Raw genomic sequence first — 20737 nt, forward strand, 5'->3', positions numbered from 1 at the left:
TGAACCTGAAGTGAACTACACTATATAAAAACCTAAACATTTACATTAGTGACCATCTTGCTGAAATTCACGGCTATAAGTGAGCAGTTGGGGTTCATTTGGTTGATTATCGTCCGTTTGTGTCTTGTTGGCAGATTGTGTGGTGAAGACAAGCTTCCTGGACAGATCAGTTCATCACAAGGAAAACTCACATATTCAAACTGGAGTCATTGTTTTTTTAACAGTGTGAGGAACAAGACCCATGCCCACAAGGAGAACATGCAGACTCCACACAGAAAGGCCCCTGAGCCCAACCTGGACCTAAACTGTGTGGTCCTCATACTCAAAAGAAAGCAGAAGACATTCTAATACAAACTACTAGTCCTGTTTCCCAGGTTGCGCCCGATACTCTGCAGGAATCTTGCAGGCCTTGCCTTTGGTGTGTGTGTGTGTGTGTGCATGTGTGTATGTCGGTAGATGTGACTGATAGAGTGGATTAACTGCAGCTGTAAAACGTCACTATATAAGTGAATTCCATTCACACAACCAGAGGTGAGGTTTAACTTCCCACAATCCATTAAAGAGCCTTTCATCTTGGATCCAGTCTCGACTTTATGCTTTTCTAAAAAAAGGACCGATCCTCTGTGCTCTTCTGTGGGAGATTTGCAGGTTCCCTGCGGAGGAAAATTGAAATAGTTTATTGCTCCAAAAAACACAAGGTGAGCCTAAACTTGGCTGGAAAAACAAAAACTGGAACACACGCAGCAGCGTCGAAACTACAGGAACAGGAGACGACTCTGGGAGATCAGGAATGATCGACAATAATCCAGCAGTTTATGAACCACGCTGATTAAGATCAGCCTCAGGTGCGTGTAGTTGTCCCTGGCGAGAGTGTCACTAGAAGAAGGGGAGAAGGGAGGAGAGAATGCAACACACATGTTGGGATTTATGGATTATTAGCTTTGAAAATTACTGGAAGTAATTGATTACTGCAAGTAATAGATTACTGGAAGTAATTTATAAAAAATGTAAATTATTAATGGAAGTAAACGGTCATTTACTCATTAATAACTCCTAGAGTAATTGAGTAATTACTCAAAAGTTAATAAATTATCAAAAATAATTTATTAATGAAAAATTATCAATTTGAATACATTGATTATTTATCAAATAATAATGAAACTGGGGCACCACCAGCTAAACTGGAAATTGCTCATACCAAATATCAGTCTTGTTTGTCAAAAGGTTATTTTAGTTAGTTAATATTCCTGTGCAAAATATAACAATCTTAAATATCAAGTGTGAGGTTTGAGCAAACCACTGGTTTGTAACAACAAACCAGTGAATTGTCAACAATAAATACACAATAATTACCAGGAATCGGTCGATTCAGCTAAAAGGTGTTTATTAACAAAAATGCATTAATTGTAAATAATTCAGTAATTATTTATTAAACCAACACAATCAAGTAACAAACGTCATCTAACACGGAAATCTAATCTACTAAACAGCAAACACTATGTACAAAGAAAGAGAAAGGTGGCGGCGGACCTTGGAGGGTCAGTGTGAGTTGGTGTAATGATATCAAACGGATGCCAGAGGGAGGCTGGCATCTGGTTCAGGGCAGTAACCGTGACGACCACTTGGGGTTTGCGGTGGCGCACGGAGGGACAATGCAATGACTCGATGCATCCACCAAATGGCGGCCTTTCAAGAGATTGCAGTCACCCACGTGGCCACCACAGGCGCTCGGCGCACTCTTTCTGGACAGACTGACATCACTGGACTCGTACACAGCTTGTGAGCCCGCCTGGAGCGCGCCTGGTGTCTCGTGGCCGAGAAATCCCAGGGACAGTGAACTCCACACGGTCTCAGAAGTGGAGTGGAGGAACAGGGAACAGCTGTTGCTGAGCCACGCAGCGGGTTCGTGAGGAGAGGAGAAAAGAGAGAGAGGAAGCAAAGAGGGGGGAGAGAGAGAGAGTGCTCTAAAGCCCGTGCAGTGTGTTCAACTTGTACACAGAGTCCAGATATACGAGTTAGGCAGGATTAGACTCCAGGAGCAGAGGTGTAAGCTGAGAGAGAGAGAGAGAGAGAGAGAGAGAGAGAGAGAGAGAGAGAGAGAGAGAGAGAGAGAGAGAGAGAGAGAGAGAGGGCTGCACGGTGTGGAGGTTTGTGTGGATGTGAATCCAATGCGCAGACACAGACTGCTTGGGAACACGGGATCAGCATCCAGAGTTCAAGCATTGAAAACACACAACAATATTAAAGTCAGGTTATTCTAACTGACTTCCCAGACTCTAAGCCTTACTTGGTTGGACGAGGGTGAACGTGCTTCCCTGGCTGGTTAAAATCCGTTGATTTACGGCCGTGGGCGGGTTTCTCTCGCGTCCCAGAGAAATAACCTGAACTGGTCTGTGAACACAGGGAAAGGTCCACAGGTGATCAAGCGCTTCTTACGAAGGGGGGGGGGGGGGGGGAAGCGGGGTTTAGGTCGGCATGCGGAGGAGTGCGCGGTCGCAGCACACACTCAGGATACAGGTTCTCTGCTCATCCAAACGAGGTTAAGGAACTCCGGGACCCAATCAGCATGCTTAATACATGGTCCCTTGTCTCCGTGCGAAGAGCTACGCCGTGTCCAGAAGCACGTTCAACTTGGAAAGACGTGTTTTGCCTTCACGGCTGGATTTTCTACCTCAGCGTTGTGTTCCGGGTTCCACTGTGGTAAGGGCGACGTGGACCAATCCTGACGCTGCCCACCCCGGAGATTGCGGGTTCCCGCTGTCCTCAGGGCGACGTGGGCCAATCCTGACGAGGCCCACCCCGGAGGTTCCAGCTGATGAGGGAGGTTTTGGATCCCCCTGCCGTTGACTTGCAGTGCTGCATCGTGCTGGGGGGAGGGATCCGGGGGGAGGGTCACGTGGCCAATGGCAAATTTTTCCAGGCCTGAGCATTTGGTCTCTTTGTTCTTAAAATGTGGTCCCCTCTCCCCCCTTCCATGAGGTTGAGTGGCCACTGGACTTCGGCTCCAACACACAGAAACACAGAACATCACAGGACCGCCCCCCCCCTCCCCCAATGGATGCCACCTGGCGTCCTACCAGGCTTGTCTGGGTATTCGGTGTAAAAGTCTGAGCAATGTATTGTCCAAAATCAGGGACCGTGAGATGTGGGACTGTTCCTCATGTCCATATATGGACATGAGGAACTGATGAGGGAGGTTCCAAGTACTGGAACCCAGGGCCAAGACAGCAAACATCCAGGAGGGGATGGACTTTAAATGCGGGGTGGTCATCCACGACCCGGGGGAGGGGGATAGGAAGGCAGGCTCTGTGCACTCGTGGAAACAGGCTTGAGTATTGACACATGAAAAGTAGGGTGCACTTTAAGAGAGGCAGGGATCTTCAATCTGACCGCACATGGATTTACAATCTTCTCAATTTCACAGGGCCAGATGAACCTGGGAGCTAACGTTTGTGACACCACCTGAAGGGGAAGGTACGTGGTGGAAAGCCACACCCTTTGACCTGGTTGGTAATTTGGTGCGTGGGATCTGTGTCTGTTTGCCAACCTTTGATTTCGGGCTGAGGAGCAAAGAAGCGCTGCGTGAGCCTCTCGCCACACTCTGCGTGCACGACCCAAGTGATCTTGGACAGAGGGGACAGCACTGTGCAAGTCCTGTTCAGGGAAGAGAGAGGGCTGGAAACCATGATCTCCCCTAAAAGAGGACATACCATTGGAGGAGCAAACAAGAGAGTTGTGGGCATATTTAACCCAGGGCAGATTAGGGACCAGGGGGCTGGGTATTGAGCGGTGACACAATGGAGGGTCAATTCCAAATCCTGATTAGTTTGCTCCGTCTGACCATTAGTCTGTGGATGGTAACCTGAGGACAAACTAGCAGAGACACCCATAGTCTAATAGAATGCTTTCCAGACATGGGAGGAAAACTGAGAACTACAATCAGAGACTATATCCTGGGGATTACATGGAGGTGAAAAACATGGTGAACCAGGAGAGAAGTAGTTTCCAGAGCCGAGAGTTGTTTAGGCAAGGGGACAAAGTGGAGAATCTGTCCACAATAGTGAGGATCACCGTGTTACCTTCTGACTTTGTGGCTGGCCTTGCTTCAGGTGCAGACTGAGCAGGCAGCAACATAGTCTCTGGTATCAGCTGAGATGGAGGGCCAGGATATGGTAGTACCCAGGGTGGCAGGCCAGCTTGGAATCATGGCCCCACTGTAGAATTTGTGTCTGAAGAGCCAGGGAAACAAATTGGACATTCATCTGGACCCTCTTCAGAGTTTGTGGTGGGTTGAGTCTCCTGGACCACCTCCTCAATCTCCAACTGGGAAAACCACAACACAGGAAGGGGGAAGAATGGCCTGGGGGATAGACTCCTCCTCCAAGGGGGCAAACTGGCAAGAGAGTGCATCAGCCTTTATAGTCCTGGAGTGAGGGCGATAGGTGATGGTGAACCGAAATCTTCCCAGGAAGAGTGGCCAACGGGCCTGACGAGAGTCGAGTCTGTGGGCAGAGTGAAGGTAAGCAAGGTTCTTATGGTCTGTCCATACTACAAATGGATGTGTGGAGCCCTCTAACCAGTGCCTCCACTCTTGGAGTGCCAACACCACCGCCAACAGTTGTCGGTTGCCCACATCATAGTTCCTCTCTGCCAGTGATAGTTGTCAGGAGAAAAGAGCACATGGGTGGAGCATCTCATCTGGAGCCGTGCATTGGGAGAGAATCGCCCCCACCCCAGTGTCTGAAGCGTCCACCTTCAGGATGTACAGACGGTCCGGGTCAGGATGCAAAATTACTGGAGCAAATTACTGGAGCAGTGGAAAAGAGCCTTTAACCTGTCAAAAGAACCTTGTGCCTCAACAGACCATGAAAGGGTACTTCCACTGAAGTCAGCTAGTTTAAAGGGCTGGCTGCCTTGCTGTAGTCTCTAATAAATCTCCTGTAAAAGTTTGCAAAACCCAAAAATCGTTGCAATTGTTTATGAGTAGCGGGGACAGGCCACTCTGCCATGGCCTGAATCTTGGCCGGTCCGCACTCAGTTGCCCCATCTTAATCACAAAGCCAAGAAACGGCACTGAGGAGGTATGGAACTGGTACTTCTCTGCTTTCACAAACAACTGGTTCTCTCATAATCTCTGAAGAACAAGCTTCACATGCTGCACGTGTTCCTGGAGAATCTGAGAAAAGATTAAAATATCATGCAGATAAACAACAAATTGATTTAAAATGTCCCTTAGCACATTATTGAACAGAGCTTGAAAAACCGCTGGGGCATTCATGAGTCCAAACGGCATAACCAAATACTCAACGTGTCCTGTGGGGGTGTTGAACGCAGTTTTCCACTCATCATTCTCCTTGATACGCACCAAGTGATATGCATTGCGTAGGTCCAGTTTGGAGAAGATAGTTGCCTTGTGGAGAGGGCCAAAAGCAGAGACAATGAGGGGCAAGGGGTAACTATTACAAACAGTTATCTCATTCAGACCCCGATAGTCTATGCAGGGGCATGGGGACTTGTCCACAAAGAAAAACCCAGCGCACACTGGGAAGGATGAGGGGCAAATAATCGCAGCTGCCAGGGACTCGGAGAGGTAGGATTCCATGGCCTCCTTTTCAGGCTTGGATAACTTGTACAACTTGCTGGTTGGTAACTTTGCTCCAGGGAGCAAATCAATGGCACTGTCATAAGGCCTGTGAGGTGGGAAGGAAAACAAACGTCTGCATAACCATGATACTCGGGAGTGGACGGTGGAGAGGTCAACAGGCTCAGGGGTCGGAGGACTTGAGATGGCACTAGGGTGTCACAGAATGAAGACAGTGAGAGTGACAGATGAGACTCCAGTTCAGGATGGAAAAGGTGGACCAGTCAATTTGCGGATTATGTAACTTTAACCAAGGGAGCCCCAAAACTAAAGGCAACAAGGGGGAGGGGATCATGTAGAGAGAAAGGAGTTCACAGTGGTTACCTGAGAGTGTCAGGGAGACGGGAGGAGTGCGATGGGTTACCTGGGCCAGTAGTCTGCCATCCAGTGCAGAAGTTCTCTTGGGAAGAGGAAGAGGCTCAACCGGAATCTCGTTTCAGTCCCCAAAATCCGAGTCAATAAAACTTTCATCGACACCAGAGTCCACTAACGCCAGGACAGTGTGAGAGGCTCTGGAGTGGTTCACAGTACCTTTTAGGGTGAGACGCTCACAGGGGGGGTTGATGTTTTTGTTTAATCCTTGTGTGGCATTGGAGGCAAAAACGTCCACTAAGAGTCACTTTTTCCGCTTAATTTTACCATAACTTTCACTGTATTGGCTCAAATGGCATTATTTTTGCTGAGGAAGCTTACTTTTACATATAATTTCAAAATTTGATTTCAAAATGTTCACTGTCGGCAAATTTACTCCCTTTGGTGGCATTCGTGTCAGTTTTCATCCACTAACTTTGACTCCTGTAAAAATATATCGGATAAATATTTCTTTAAAAATGTTTTGCATAAATCTGTTAATAAACTTCAGTCCTGATCAAAACGACCAAATATTAAAAAAAAATTAAAAATTAAAAATGAACCCTTTAAATGCTCATTTAGAAGATTAAGGCACTGATATGGGGAAAAAATGCAGAGAAAATGACTAATTTTCAATATAAAATGTGATCGGACATTGGATTTTTTTTTTTTACATGTTATTACAGTCTTGGATATGTCAAAGATTAATGTAATTGACTTTGAAGCATATTTAGTTTTTGTGCAAAATCAGGACGAGGTGCTTTATCCAAGTGTAACGACCGTTAAAAATGCAGTCCTGGACTGTGTTCTCTTGGTGTATGATTTTGTGATTATATCGTGAGTTGGGATGGTTGCTTGTTAAGAGTTTGTGGTCGGGGAACCTCAAACCCATGGGGTTTCGTGATTGAATTTACTGGGGGTCCACTTGATCCATGTGATTTAATAAATATGATATGACTTTGTAGTTTAGATTAGTTGTGCGTCAGGTAACACAGAGGTGATTACCCAAATGTACCAATTGTTAAAAAAAATGGTCTCGGACCCTGTTCTCATGATGTTCCCTGATTTTGTGAGTATATTATGAGTTTTGAGGCTGTTATTTGAACAAGTTTTTGGTCAGTGAACCTTAAATCCACAGAGTCCGTGACCTGCGTGAAAATTCTTGGAATTATGAGAGATGCTTTTTAGAGTTTTAAGGATTAAACTTTTGTACTTGGGCAGTTTTGAGTTGTAATGTATGTGAGACTCGTAGATAAACAATAATACTGGTAATAAATAGAGATGCACATGTGGTTTTGGTTATTGTGCCAATATTGCGCTGGTGATGGGTCTGGTTGTGAAAATGAGGAGAGCGGTATCATGTGTGTCGTCACTAGTGAGAGACGAAGGCAGGTTGTCAATGAAAGGCACTATCAGTTCAAGATCGGGAAATGAACTGTCAGTTAACATCTCTAAAGGTGGAAATGCGGTCACTTTAATCTGACCGTGTGTCAGATTGTGGACCCGCGGGTGGGCTGAACGATTGTTCAGCTCAAGAAGCGATGTGTCACAGATCGCCGGGTCGACATCTGGACGATGAGTCGAGGAGGCATGTGAACCAGGGACCTTGGTTAAAGTCTGAAGTGACTCTGCTGAAAGTGAGCCGTGACTCGGAACTTTGAGCAGGCCGGCGTCGGTGGCAGATCTCTCTGACCAAAGGTGCCTCCAGAACTGAGGTTCCATTCATGTCTGCACCCCACACAGTGTAGTGGGTGTGCAAAGAAGTACTCATGTATAAAGAAGAACTCAAGTCCTTAAGTGACAAGAGTAAGTGTGGTGTGTTTTGAATGGGTCTTGGCTCGTCTCCCGCAGCAGTTGCTGACTGTCAGGGAGCCTTGAAGTGGATCGGCTGGGGTCGGACTTTGGAAGAGATCCCAGTATTGGTAGGGAACCTCTGGACTGGATGGCAGCAACTCTGCTGTTGGAAGCTGGGTGGCCTGGTTCAGGGCCAAGGGGAGTCGGGCTGGTGACTTGGGACCGAAGGTGCCGATGGTGGCAGTCAATCAGCACGGCCAGTCGGTTTAAGAGGTCCTGACCAATAAGCAGTTTCTCTGTGTTCAGATCAGTGACATAGATGGGATGTGTCACTGACATGTCCTGGAAAGCTATATCAACCCAGACACGTTGAGTGACGGGGTGCAAGTCCTGAGTGAAGCTTCAGATGTTTATGCTACACTCTTCCACCTGAATTGGCTTTCCTAGGGCATTCATGGTTCTAGCAACCTGTGTGAAGGTGTCTGAACACATTAGGGTGATTTCTGACCCAATATCAAGTAGGGCGAGGGTGTCAACACCCCCTACCATCACTCAAGTGTATATGTGGTTGGCATCGCCATCGCGCACAAGATCACCCAAGAATGTCAAAGGAGGCCTCTCTGTTGGTTCTGAGGGCCTCTTTGACCTCCGGGATCTCCACCTCCTCCTCCTGACAAAGTGAACTTTGTGTGTGGAGGGGAGGGGTATCTGGCCTAGTCATGTGGTCAGGGGATGGGAGTCCGGTTCCTCAGGGCAGGCAGGTTCAGGTCCTGCATCACCTCTTTGATGCAGGTTTTAATCCACTGTGGGACGTCTCCGTCCCAGTGGTTTTGAGTCTGACCTCAGTCTCGGTTGTAGACTTACCTGTCTATTGAGAGTGGTGAGGTCTTGGTCTGCATGATCGCTTACCTCTGTGCAGTTGTCCACCTCGTGGCCAAGGTTGTGGACATGTAACATGTCCCCCATCTGCAACAAGTGCGGGGGAGGGGACCTCATGATCTACAGGGGGCGGGTTCGTGTTTCCAGTCACCTGCGTTCTCAGGACACATGCGTCACCATCATAGTTTTCACCTGAATGGTCCCACACCATCTGCACGTGTTTGTGGAGGTCTTTCATGGTGGGGTTTGTGGTCCTGCAGAACAGGGCAACATCGAACTGCACACTGTTGTGGAGGTTGTTAACGAAGAGGGACTTTAAAGTCTGGTCTTCGTCCAACCCCGGTGCATTGTGGCCTTGGAAATAGGCACCTAAAATACTCTCTGGGAGGCTCCGCCCCCTTCTGAGTGATTGCAAGTGCACCAAAAGTGGCAGAGGCAGGATCATTGTACAGAGAATACTCTTCCCTAAGTGCATGACAGAGGGCTCTGATGGCAGATGGCAGGGACTCCATGTAAACATGGACGCTCCTGGACGTCGTCTTCCAGAGAAGCTTCAGCTTGTCACGCGACGAAGGATGAGGCAGGTTGAGGAGGCAGCGTTCAAACTCCTGGGGGTAGTCCTTTATACTAACCTCTGGGTTGTTTTGGTCAAATTGCTCTATGTCCTCTGCAAGGGACTGAAGTTGGCGGGTCCCTTGGGGGACCAGAATGGTCCAAGTCATCTGAGCTGGACCCCCCTGGTTCTTGTGGTGTGGCTGAGCACCGATGGATGTGTGTCATAGCACACTGGGACCCTGTGGTCTTCAAAGTGAAAAGCTGGAGGGACTGGGTGTCTGTTCAGTTGGATACAGTCAATTCCCACAACACTGGGCAGGTGTCTTGTGCCACGCCCCCCTGGCTGTGTGTCAAACCCCCCCCCCCCCCCGTCATGGCTGTGGAGAAGCTTGATGCTATCTGTCCCCCTGACGGGACAGCGTCAAGTCTGTACTCACCTGTGGTGGGCGGTCCACCTGACTGGACCACCTCAGGATTGGAGAGACCTGGAAGAGGCTGTCCACCTGACTGGACCACCTCAGGACTGTAGAGACCTGGAGGAGGCTGTCCACCTGACTGGACCACCTCAGGACTGTAGAGACCTGGAGGAGGCTGTCCACCTGACTGGACAGCTTCAAGAATGCGCACATCTGGGGTAATTTGTCCATCTGACTGGACATTTTCCAGACTGTGGAGATGTGCTGCGTCTCTGCTGAGAGCTGCACCAGGTTTTACCCCAATGTGGTTTGGCTCATTGTGCTGAGAGCCATAACCTGACTCATCTTCTGATGGACGCGTCTGTTTTAACTTGTTTCTCAGAAGTTTGGATCTGTAACCCAATAGGTTCCATATAAGGAGCCTGATCATCCCTGGCCTGGATCTCCTGTCGCAGTCGGGAGTTCACCAGCTTCAGCTGGGCATTCTTAATCCTCAGCTGCGAACTGTAAAGTTGCAGCTGGGAGAGCTGCTCTGGAGCTTCTAGAGCTTGCAGCTCAGCCTTGCGCTGGTAGAGCAGTGCAATGTGGCCTAACACATCCAAAATGGTGAGCTGTAGATGACCAACCGGGTTTCTCACATAGCTTAACAGCTGCCTGATCTCTGCTTCACAGGTCTCTAAGCTGTAGCTGTTGAGGAGTCTTCTCTCCTGTGTGGAGAGGCATAGGAGACCAGGACCACAGTCTGCAGGGCTGGGTCATGTGGCTCCCGAGGAGTCTCTGCTCCGAGCACGCAGTGTCTCTGACTACTCATGGTAGGAGTCACGCGATAGCTGTGTTTTGAAAAGTGCCAAAATGTTGCTAATGCACAGGTGATGGTTACACCTGTGGCTTACAACTCTATAGGTTGCTGCTGATGCACAGGTGAGACCTGAACCTGTGACTTACACTCCTGTAGTCTATGCTAATTGCTCTAACTGTAACCTCTCAAGTTAACAGGGTGTGTTTAGCTGCTTGAAGGAGCATGGACCCAACACAGGCAGTAAATTTCCTTTAAAGAATCATAATTTTAGGGAAGGGTTGCAGGTGATTGCAAACCATAAAACAATTAAAACAAAACGTTGCCCTGTCACCAAAACAATAACACAACAACAATAACAAATTATTTTTCCTCGGGCCCCATGGGGCGCTCATCGTCTGGGAATAAATACAACATATAACAATTAAAATTGGAATGAAAATTGAAGTTTTAACATCAGAACTGATATCAAGCAATTTAATCGCTAATTTTACATGTATGAAAAAGGACAAATAATGGTGATGAAAATTGTAAACATTCAAAAGTTCAAAACATCATTATATGACTAAGTATGCTTGCATCTAAGTGTGAAAACAAAATACTTAAATAAAAAGCAATATTCATATTCCATATCCGTTATCCAACTTTCAGTCTCTGTCCCAAATATCTGTTACTGTTCCTTTAAGGCTGCTAAGCCCCTCTATTGGCACCCTGCTGAGTTCTCCTCGGTCTTCTGCTCAGGCATCACACCAGCAGCTACCGTCTTTTCTCTGGAGTCTGGAAATTCTGTGCGATGACGAGAAACAGCTCGGAGGAGAAACTGCAGTTGCTCCTCATTCTGAGTTAGCTTTCGATCGTATTCCTGGATTAAGGCGACACTGTGCTGGGCGTGGTCGTTGATGACCGCTATCTGCTGCTGTTTGGAAGTCTTCGTGCTGCTGCCAAGGGGCAGGATCAGTTTCAAGGAAGTCGTCTTCCAAACTCAGCTTGTGGAAGAATTGTCGTGTGTTGGTTGTTGTCAAGTCTTTCAACTGGAGTTCAGAAATAGCTTGGGCTGGGAGTGTTGGGCGCTTCTCTGGTGATTCCTCTCCCACTGTGGCATGAAGTGCGGTGAGGATTTGCCTCTTGTCCTCCACTGTGACGAGGGGGTCAGAAAGTGCTCGAGCGACAAGCTCCTCTGAGAGATACCACTGATGCCCTTTGAGTTTGTTCAGGGCTGCCGTAGCTGAGTCCAGGCTGGATGGAGTATAGGGGGAGGCCATCCAATTCTTCAGCAACTGAAGGTCATGTCTTGGGGCGGCGGTGGCATCTGGTGCCAGTGTCCACGCTTTCGCATACAGCAGACATACAAAGACAGCAATTTGCCGCAGGCCCTTCTCCTCTCTTGCTGTGAGTTTAAATTGGCTCCGGAACTTCCATACCTTAATAAGGCTAAACTTCAGTCTTATTGAGGGAGGGGTACATGTTGTGGGAATTGGGGAAAACATTTACCAGGAGAGTTTTCCCAGCTATTCCAACACATTTAGGGGGTTGGAGCTGAAAAAATATTAATTTGAAAATGTACCCCTCTGGAAGGACCACCCTACCCCCCAACTAAACTAAATGTGGTGTAAGGCCACACAAAACAACAAACTGAAACAAATCTGCTTACTCATTAAACAAGTGAGTGACCAAACTGAATCCTAATGCCCAGATTCCCAAACACCACACAAGAACCACACAGGTGTCACCCAGTCTAGCTGGGATGACATCGTATTGTCCAGAAGTGTAAAGGTAACTATGTGTACTTTCGTCGAGGTTTTTTCTGTGCTGACCTGGTGACTTGGCGAGCCGGCACTTCTTTGTGGAGGATTGGTAGATATTTGGAGCCTCTTGTGGGATATTTTGTTTAATTCCTCTGCCCTCTGTGCTGTAGTTTCACTGCTCTAACTCATTTAGATGTTCAATCCTGCTACAGCCTCTCGCAGGCTGCAGTGGCAAATAAAACAAAAAAAAGCTTCATTGCCCCTCAGTTATAGCTGAAACCGAATTAAAATCCCTGCCAGGAAGAACTGCGCAGCAACTTTTCAGCTGAATGTCGATCTTCTCCTGATGCAAGAAAAGAGTGCGGAAACCCCCACAGAGGAAGAGAGCAGACTGTGAGCACAAGTGTTGCAGATTCAGATGTGTTGCTTTCACACCTCTGTTGACTTGATTTCTCTGAACCTCCACCACAAAGCCAAGCTGTGTTTCAAACCATTATGAATGTGATAGCCATGAGAGGTGCAGATAAGAGGTTATCTCGATCTAGTGTGTGCAGTTTTTAAATGTGTGGCAATGTCAACAATAAGCTGTTTGTGTGTTCCTGTTCTCAGTTCCTCTGCAGTGAGACAAACTGGCTCATGCAACCTCTTTTGGCCTGTTAAGTGTCTCTGGCTGGGCTTTCTGATGTCTCATCTTCACTCCCTGTCATCGTTTTTCATCATTGTCTTGCAGACGAGGCGACCAGACATCCTGAAACGAAGAGTAGCCGGATGGAAACGAACCAATTACACTCGTGTGGAGGCAGGAAGACGATGAGAGCGCAAGTCCATGTCTCTTCAGCATCTCGAGTAAACAAAAAGATAAATAGACACATCACATGTTGTCTGGTGTCCATGCTGACCATCAGTCATTTCCAACTGTGGGAAAAATGTGATTCGTCAAACGGAAGAATGACGAGATAACTGAGGAATTGTGAGAGAGCTTTATGGTTCCAGTCTGTCCTCAGTGTGTTTTCTAACTGATCAGGATGTGACCTCCAACGTAACGCTCTTCACTGAGATTGTGCAGAATCTCTCCTTGGCCCACATTTCAGCCATCCAATTTCCCAAAACACCTTCAGATAAGCCTGCTCTTTATAAACTTCATTTAACTTTTCTTAACTTTCTGCTCATGGTCTGTACCTGCTCTGAGGCACATCTTGTGATCGAGGCTGCAGTAATGTAATGCAATGCTTTCTAACTGAGAGCCTGAACTGCTGAGATCAGTCGTAAACCAAGCTCACGTACTGGTAAGGAAGTTTCACTCTCGTGCATTTTGCAGGTGATTCACTCAGAATAACACCATAAGTCACACCACGACAAACTTCAATATTCAAATGAGGGATTTGCATGCATTAGGGCTTTGAGAATAATTGCTGTTTCCCAGTATTTTGAAGAGGAGCACACGTTCCAATATTTCATTTTCATGAAGGCAAACGAGATAAATTGGTCATTTGTGTTATTTGATGCATCTGTCAGATAACAACCCCTTCAGTAGATCTACAGTTCTTCCACTCATGTGTGCACACAATATCTCATTTGAGCCAGTTTTTATATGGCAAAGCTTCAGTAGATCAGGCCTGTATAGAGACTGCGGTCAGAGGTCATTTGGATGCTTGAACATATCTTGAAAATCCCTAATAAGACACTACTGAGGAGTCTGATAAACTGCCCTTCTTTCATTTTGAAGGCTCCTCCTTTTGTATGTCCTGAGGGAAGTTTGTTCGGGGTATGTCCGCTTACCGTCGATGGATGAATGGATAAAGTGCGTTTAGCCTTCTCTCACTTTGCCTGTCCTCATAATCTGCACAAGGCTGTGTTATCGTAGCGTCGTTGATCTGTTGTTTAGAGGAAGATGTAATATCGGGATGTTTTTAATTTGTAAAAGAAATAGAAGTTGTAACTGTTAACTTAAGCAAATGTGAATGCTAACAGTTGTTTCTGAGCAGAACTTGCATGAAACACAGAAACAAGTAATGGGCCTGACATTATAGAAACAATAACATTCAGTTCTCAGCACTGCTGCTCAGTAAATAACACAATATCATTGTATTGAAAAGTCTTGGATCAGAAAAAAATGGGTTAGCTCTCGATGGACTAAGTTTTAGAAACACTGTGGAACAGAAACATTGTGCAAAAGGCACATATTGAAAAAGAGTGAGAAACACCCCAGTGCCTCTTTTTATGAGTCACTCGATCAATTTTGCTCTGAAAGCTTGAGCTCAGCCTCTGAAGCAGCTGCAGAATAAAGTCTTAGTTCAGGCCAAAAGCTCTCGAGTGTTCTTTGGCTGGAACTTAAAGATTTTCAGGAGAAAGCCCAGATTAAAAACGTGCAGTGTGAACTTTCAAGAAGCAACTGCATCAAAAACAACAAACCACTGGGTTGTATTTTGATCAGTTTAAATTTTCAGGTCAAACCACTTTTATATCTTGTCAGTTCTAAAGATAAATACAACTTTATAATGAAAAATTAACGCCCTATTATTTAATCTAAAACATTCGTTGTAAGGTTTGAATTTTTAGCCCAAAGCTTAAAAAACATTCTGCTTCGGTCCAGCTGTGTTTTATACACTTTTGAGATTCAACCCTAACTAACTAAAACAGTTCATGCTTATACTATTTGCTGGTGTTGACCAATAATAATAAGCTTTTTTATGGTAGCAATCAATGAAATAAAAAATGTTGAAAGAGTGCTAGATATGTTATTTAGTCGATGCCTTAACTCTGATATCAACAAGCTCGTCTCCATGACAAACACATGCACCCTGTGGTTTTCCTCTGTGGTCATATCAACAAGGCTCAGATGAAGCAGTCATCTGGTGAGTTTCATGAGAAAAACCTCTTGAGATTACGCAGATTCAACTTGATGATCCTCTTCAGGTTGACTTTAAACTCAGTTTGGTTTCTTAGGGCAACGTCAACAGATAAGAAGCACAGAACATTTTGTTGTGCAATAAGTTTTTTTTATTCAAATGGAGAATGACGTTTGGATGAAGCAGTAGAAGATGAGCTTGACGATTAGCTGGAGAGTTAGACTGACGTTGGTTAAGGAGCCACATATAAGCCAATTTGATCTCTTATGAACCAGAACTATTAAACCAAAGCATAATAATTAATAAATAATCACCACCATTTCCTCTATTGACAAGAGGTTTGATTACATGGTGCAAAGTTTAAATTCAATTTGATATCTATGTTGAAAACTGGAAAAAAAGTTTTAAAAAAAATGTAATTTATAAGATGGGAGTGATTTGAAGAGTGACTCTTGCGAAACAATGAAAGTCTGAAGAAACTCTCTTCCATTTGTGAGAAAATCCTGCTGATAGATCAGAAAAATCTCTCATCTGTCACATTAGATCAGCAGTCCTCCCTCACAGTGTGCAAAGCTAATCTCTCAGCTGTTGCCTCAGCGATACTAAAGCTCTGCTTCGCCCAGGGAAACTAATAAACAAAATGTCACTTTCATGGAAACATGAAGTTTGTGGTTGTCCACTGAACCCCCCACTGGGCCATTTTCTCTTCTATCTCTTTAACGCCAGAGGATTAAGGCTTAACACAATTTGAAAGTATTTCAAAAAGTTGTGCTGTTGTTTAAACTGTGCCCGTCAGAACCGCCACACACTGCGTGCAAAGGCTGCTGCATAACCACCAGAAATAACAAGAGTCCTGGTGGAAAGTTTGGTGTGGAACAATTTTAAATGATATTGCCAACAGTCAGTAGCCCAGAGCCGCTGGCACACACGTACATGCACATACACACCCACACACACGCACGCACGCATGCACACACACACACACACACACACACAGAGGAGGATCGTTCCATTTAGAAAGGAGGGTTGATGGGTCATAATCACAGAGTAGCAGCTGCTGGTTATATTCACAGATACACACACGTCAACTTTGGGAGGTATTGTTTTATTTTGCGACGCACCGAGGGGACAGCCGACACTCCTGTGAAGACTGATGAACGTTCAACTCTCCTCTGTCACAACACCTCAGTTCCTCTTTCTCTCAAATCCTGTCGTCTTTTCTCTTTTTCATAACGTAATTTATCGTTACTTCTTCACAATTGCAGTAAAACCTTCAATTATCTTTGCTTGGCTCTTGTTTGACCTTAGGATGCTGCTGTTTGATGCAATTTTACAAAACAAAGGACTCCCTCATGAAACCAGGATGACTAAAAACATTACATCCCCAAGAGGTTATTGGTTGAGAAGGCTCATCAGGTTAAAAGCTTCACTGCTTTTAACTCAAAGTGAAACTGACATCACATTCAGTTCATTTTTCTTGTCAAGGTACCGTAAATGACCCTTTTGGGCAAATTATATTGTAAATGTAAGGTCATAGTAAACCATTACGGTACAGCAGCAGTGATTACAAAGAAAATAGTCGTTTTAATGAGTCATCATTTTTGGCTTACTTATTAAATTAAAAATACTTTGTAAGTGAAATAGTTGTGGTTTTTTCACCAATAAAACTAAATCCTATCATTAAGTATTTAAAATATAAAGTATGTGATATACTGCACACATTGTACCAAACTGTGTTAATCTTTGTACTTCTTTTTTTTGTGAAACCAGAAATACGCGGTAACCTTTTCAAAACCACAATTGGTTTCCTTCTGCACAGAGACATGCACCTCCGCCGGTGTGTGGCTAAGACAGCTCGCCTCCATGTTGCCACGCTTTCAGGAGAGAGTCATTTCTGTACAGCAGAAAGCAGGTCAAGGTGTAAAAGCTGCGCTGCTCAGTGGGTGATAAGGTGGTCTGTTACATAACAGGAGGCCAAGGCTGTGACTGCAGCACATCACGACACGGTATGTCTTCATGCATAAACAACAGCTAACTCTTGTGTGACGGAGCTTCCTGAGGTTTGATCTCAACCACTGCTGGGCTGTCTTTAGGTTTCACTCACACTTTAGTCTCTTAAACTGTTAGAACCCAAGCTTCGTTGTTGGAAAAACGTAATTTAAATCAAACTAGGCAGTCTGACTATGACTGGAATTACACAGCTATTTATTAGTATTTATCTCATGATAAATTTCCTACATGCACATATGCTGTGACTTAATGCAAATAGATTAGATTAAAGATGCCACAGAATTGAATCACAACAAATATCTCAAATATCCTCAAGTTGTTGTTTGACTCTTCGAGTGCCAAAACAAAAAGAAAACCAGCGATGAAGACAGCAAAAAGCTGACTGTAAAATGTTGTATCTGAAACCAGAGTCAACCATCTTTACGATAAATCGGATGGGGAACATGGCAGGAGCTCCACAGGAATTCAAGATTAAACAGCGGACCAGACAGGAGATGCAGGAGTGAAATAGATGAACTGACCGGGACAGATGAATTGTACACACAGAGGGGGAACTGCCGGCAGAAATGATGACAAGAGACATGGACCAGATAGACTTTAGAGGAGAAGAACAGGGACGGGGCGGCCAGGCGGCACAGTGGAGGGCTTCACGCCGGTTGAGCCTGTGAGGCCTTGGTACCCTGGCTTAAGGTGTGTTTACACACAAGGACAAGTCACGAAATGTACGAATCTCAAATCCTGGCGGCCTATCACGATTTTGACCTGAATTCTACGATTCCGCGCCAAGGCATCGCCCACCATCATGGACAGTCGTGGCTTGTTAGCATGCATTACAAGTACTAGCAGGAAGTAGTGGTGGATCTTCATGAGTCGTTGCACATGTCACCAATATTGTTCCACTCTGTTGCTCACTGCTGTGCACCGTTGGATATCATCATCTTTCTCACACCGATCCATCAGGAATGTGGCGAATCAGGAGAATTTGGTATAAACAATGATGGATTTTGCTACAAGCGCTGTGGGCAGTCGCAGAGGGCTCAATCTATGAAGGAGCGCATGAGAGGAAAAGAAAATGACCACCTCAGATGCGTCTCGTGGCGGCCATTAACCATTAATAGTCAATTCAATTCAATTCAATTCAACTTTATTTATATAGCACCAGATACAACACAGTCATTCCTAGGTGCTTTTATTTCAACTGTTTTTTATTAATTTTGCATCCATCATAAGCATCACACACAGCACATTGCACATTATAGACATTTATGTGGCCATAACAGAACACAGGCATCCAGCATAGGGCGTATAGGAACGTGGTGCAATGTGCTTAATGGGGGACAATTCCCCCTTAACAAAACAAGCAACCCTTACAAAAAATAAATAAATAAATATAAATGAAACAAAAATAAATAAAATAAAATTCAAAGTAGGTTACAAAATGCAACTAAGAAGGAAAAGGGGGGGGGGGGTCTATTCCTGTAAATAGACGATGTCTGATTTCAATTTACGTAAAGTGGAGAAAACCTTACTACATTTTACCGGGTGATTGAGACCCCTGACGTTCCAGCTCACAAAGGTGGTCGCAGCTCTCGCTGTACTCTGCATCCCTGTTACCTGTGACAGTATAGGTCAGACATTCCAAGAGCCCTGCATGTAGATAGGTAGGGAGAGGGAGGGAGAGGAAGGGAAGGGGAACTAGAAACAAACCAAAAATAAACCATCCAAAACAAGAGTTTAAACATTAAACAAAAACATACATGACAGAAACTCAAAAAACACTGCAACATAAAAAAACATTATGGAAATAACATTCCAAACAGCATTCAAAAAAACACGCCGGTCCCTCCACAAATGAGAGACTACACCCCGCCTCCGACAACACTTACACACTACAACAAACAGCTTTCCTCGCGAGACTGAGACTGAGACTCGCCGGTGCCCTTAAACATAATCCACTATCCTAATTATTATCAAGAACATTAGCTAACCTCCAAAAATAAAAAGCCATATTCAGTGTTATTAAAACCAAACACCCAAAGTAAAGAAAAGTGAGCATCCGCCGCTTCGTTTAAGCGGACAAGGAACATGAGTAATACAGAACTAAAGCATGCCTGCCTACCCACCTTGTATGTGGGAGGCGGCTATTATGCTAAATAGTAGCGGCTCGTTAGCCAGCTAAATAGGCCATAGTACACGTTAGCGCCAACATCGTCAAGCAGTCTCATAATTATGTGCCAAGTAAATCACATCACAGTGGGCCGCACTGTAACCTAATCCCTTAAAACATATACCCACCTAATAGATACAAAAAAGAAAACGTACATTTACTCGGTCGAAACATTTAGTCGCTAACCCGAGCTAGCATAAACATTAGCACACAGGATATAGCCTATTAGCTGGCCCACCGAATACCTCAGGTTGTTTCATGAAACCCCCGCAGTGGTCTTCTTCACGAAGTCTTTGGCCTCGTTCGGATCCGAGAAGCTGTGTTGCGGTTGTAATTCTAAGGACCGCGGGATACCACAGTCCGAACTTGACCCCTTCACAGTTCTTAAGCATGTTTTTCACATCCCTGAAAGCTGCTCTCCGCTTCACAATGGCCTGCGTGTAGTCAGGGAAAATCCTGATATTGTCCCCTTGCGGTGTCACCAGTTCGTCAGATGTGGCTGCTTTGTGGAGAATAGCCTCCTTCTCCCGATAATAGTGACATCTCACCACAAAGGTGCGGGGTGGCTGGTCCTCCTGGGGCCACTCACGGAGAACATGGTGGGCTCTATCAAGCAGGGGGGCGACTCCAGACCTAGCGTCTGCTGAAGCAGCTTAGCCATGAAGTCAGATGAATTCTTCCCCATCTCCCGTTTCTCCTTTATCCCGGTGATCCACAGATTACAACTCCTCGACCTCGCCTCTAGGTCCTCGTTCTTGTCGGATATAGTTTTCATGTCCCTCTTTAGCAGTTGCATATCATGCTCCAGATTAGTTATCCTGTCAGAGTGTTCGTTAGCGGCTACATGCAGGTCCCCCACTCGGTGCTCGAGGGTCTTAATACGGCCACCAACTTGTTCAATAGATGTCTTCAATTCGTCTCTCAGCTGGCTAATTTCCCTTGAATGTGTGTCGGTGTTACCGTCGATCTTCTTCACCAGGTCGTCCCTCAGCGAGTGGATGGCCTGCAGGATTACAGAGTCTCCGTCTCCCGCTGTACTAGCCGGAGGGAGCTCCACCTCACTGTCTTTAGCCGAGCAGCTAGCTTTAGCCTTCGGGTCCGTGGTAGGGGCACCTTTTCTCCGATGGATAGACATCATTTCTTAGCGGCAGATAGACGGTTGAATAAAGAACGGTCACAACTAGAAAAATAAACAATAGGGTGTTGATAGGAGGTTGCTAACAAAACAGAATTCACGGCACCAGCGAGGAGCTCAAAAACGTGCGTCTTCACATGGCTCTGCTCAAACTGGAAGTCTCCATTCCTAGGTGCTTTTAACAGAGAAAAGAGAAAAACCCAACAAATCTACATGAGCAAGCAAGTTTATTTGCTACTCCCTCTAACAGGAAGAAACCTTTGCAGAAATCAGACTCAGAGGTGGCAGCATTCTGCTGACCGGATGGGGTTGAGGGGATGGAGGAGAGGAGAGGATAGGGAAGACAGATAGATTGGGAGGGGGATGAGATACAAACCTTGATTCGGGTAATCGGCAAGA

Source organism: Blennius ocellaris (genome assembly GCF_963422515.1).
Source record: "Blennius ocellaris genome assembly, chromosome: 3".
NCBI classification, from domain to species: Eukaryota; Metazoa; Chordata; class Actinopteri; order Blenniiformes; family Blenniidae; genus Blennius; species Blennius ocellaris.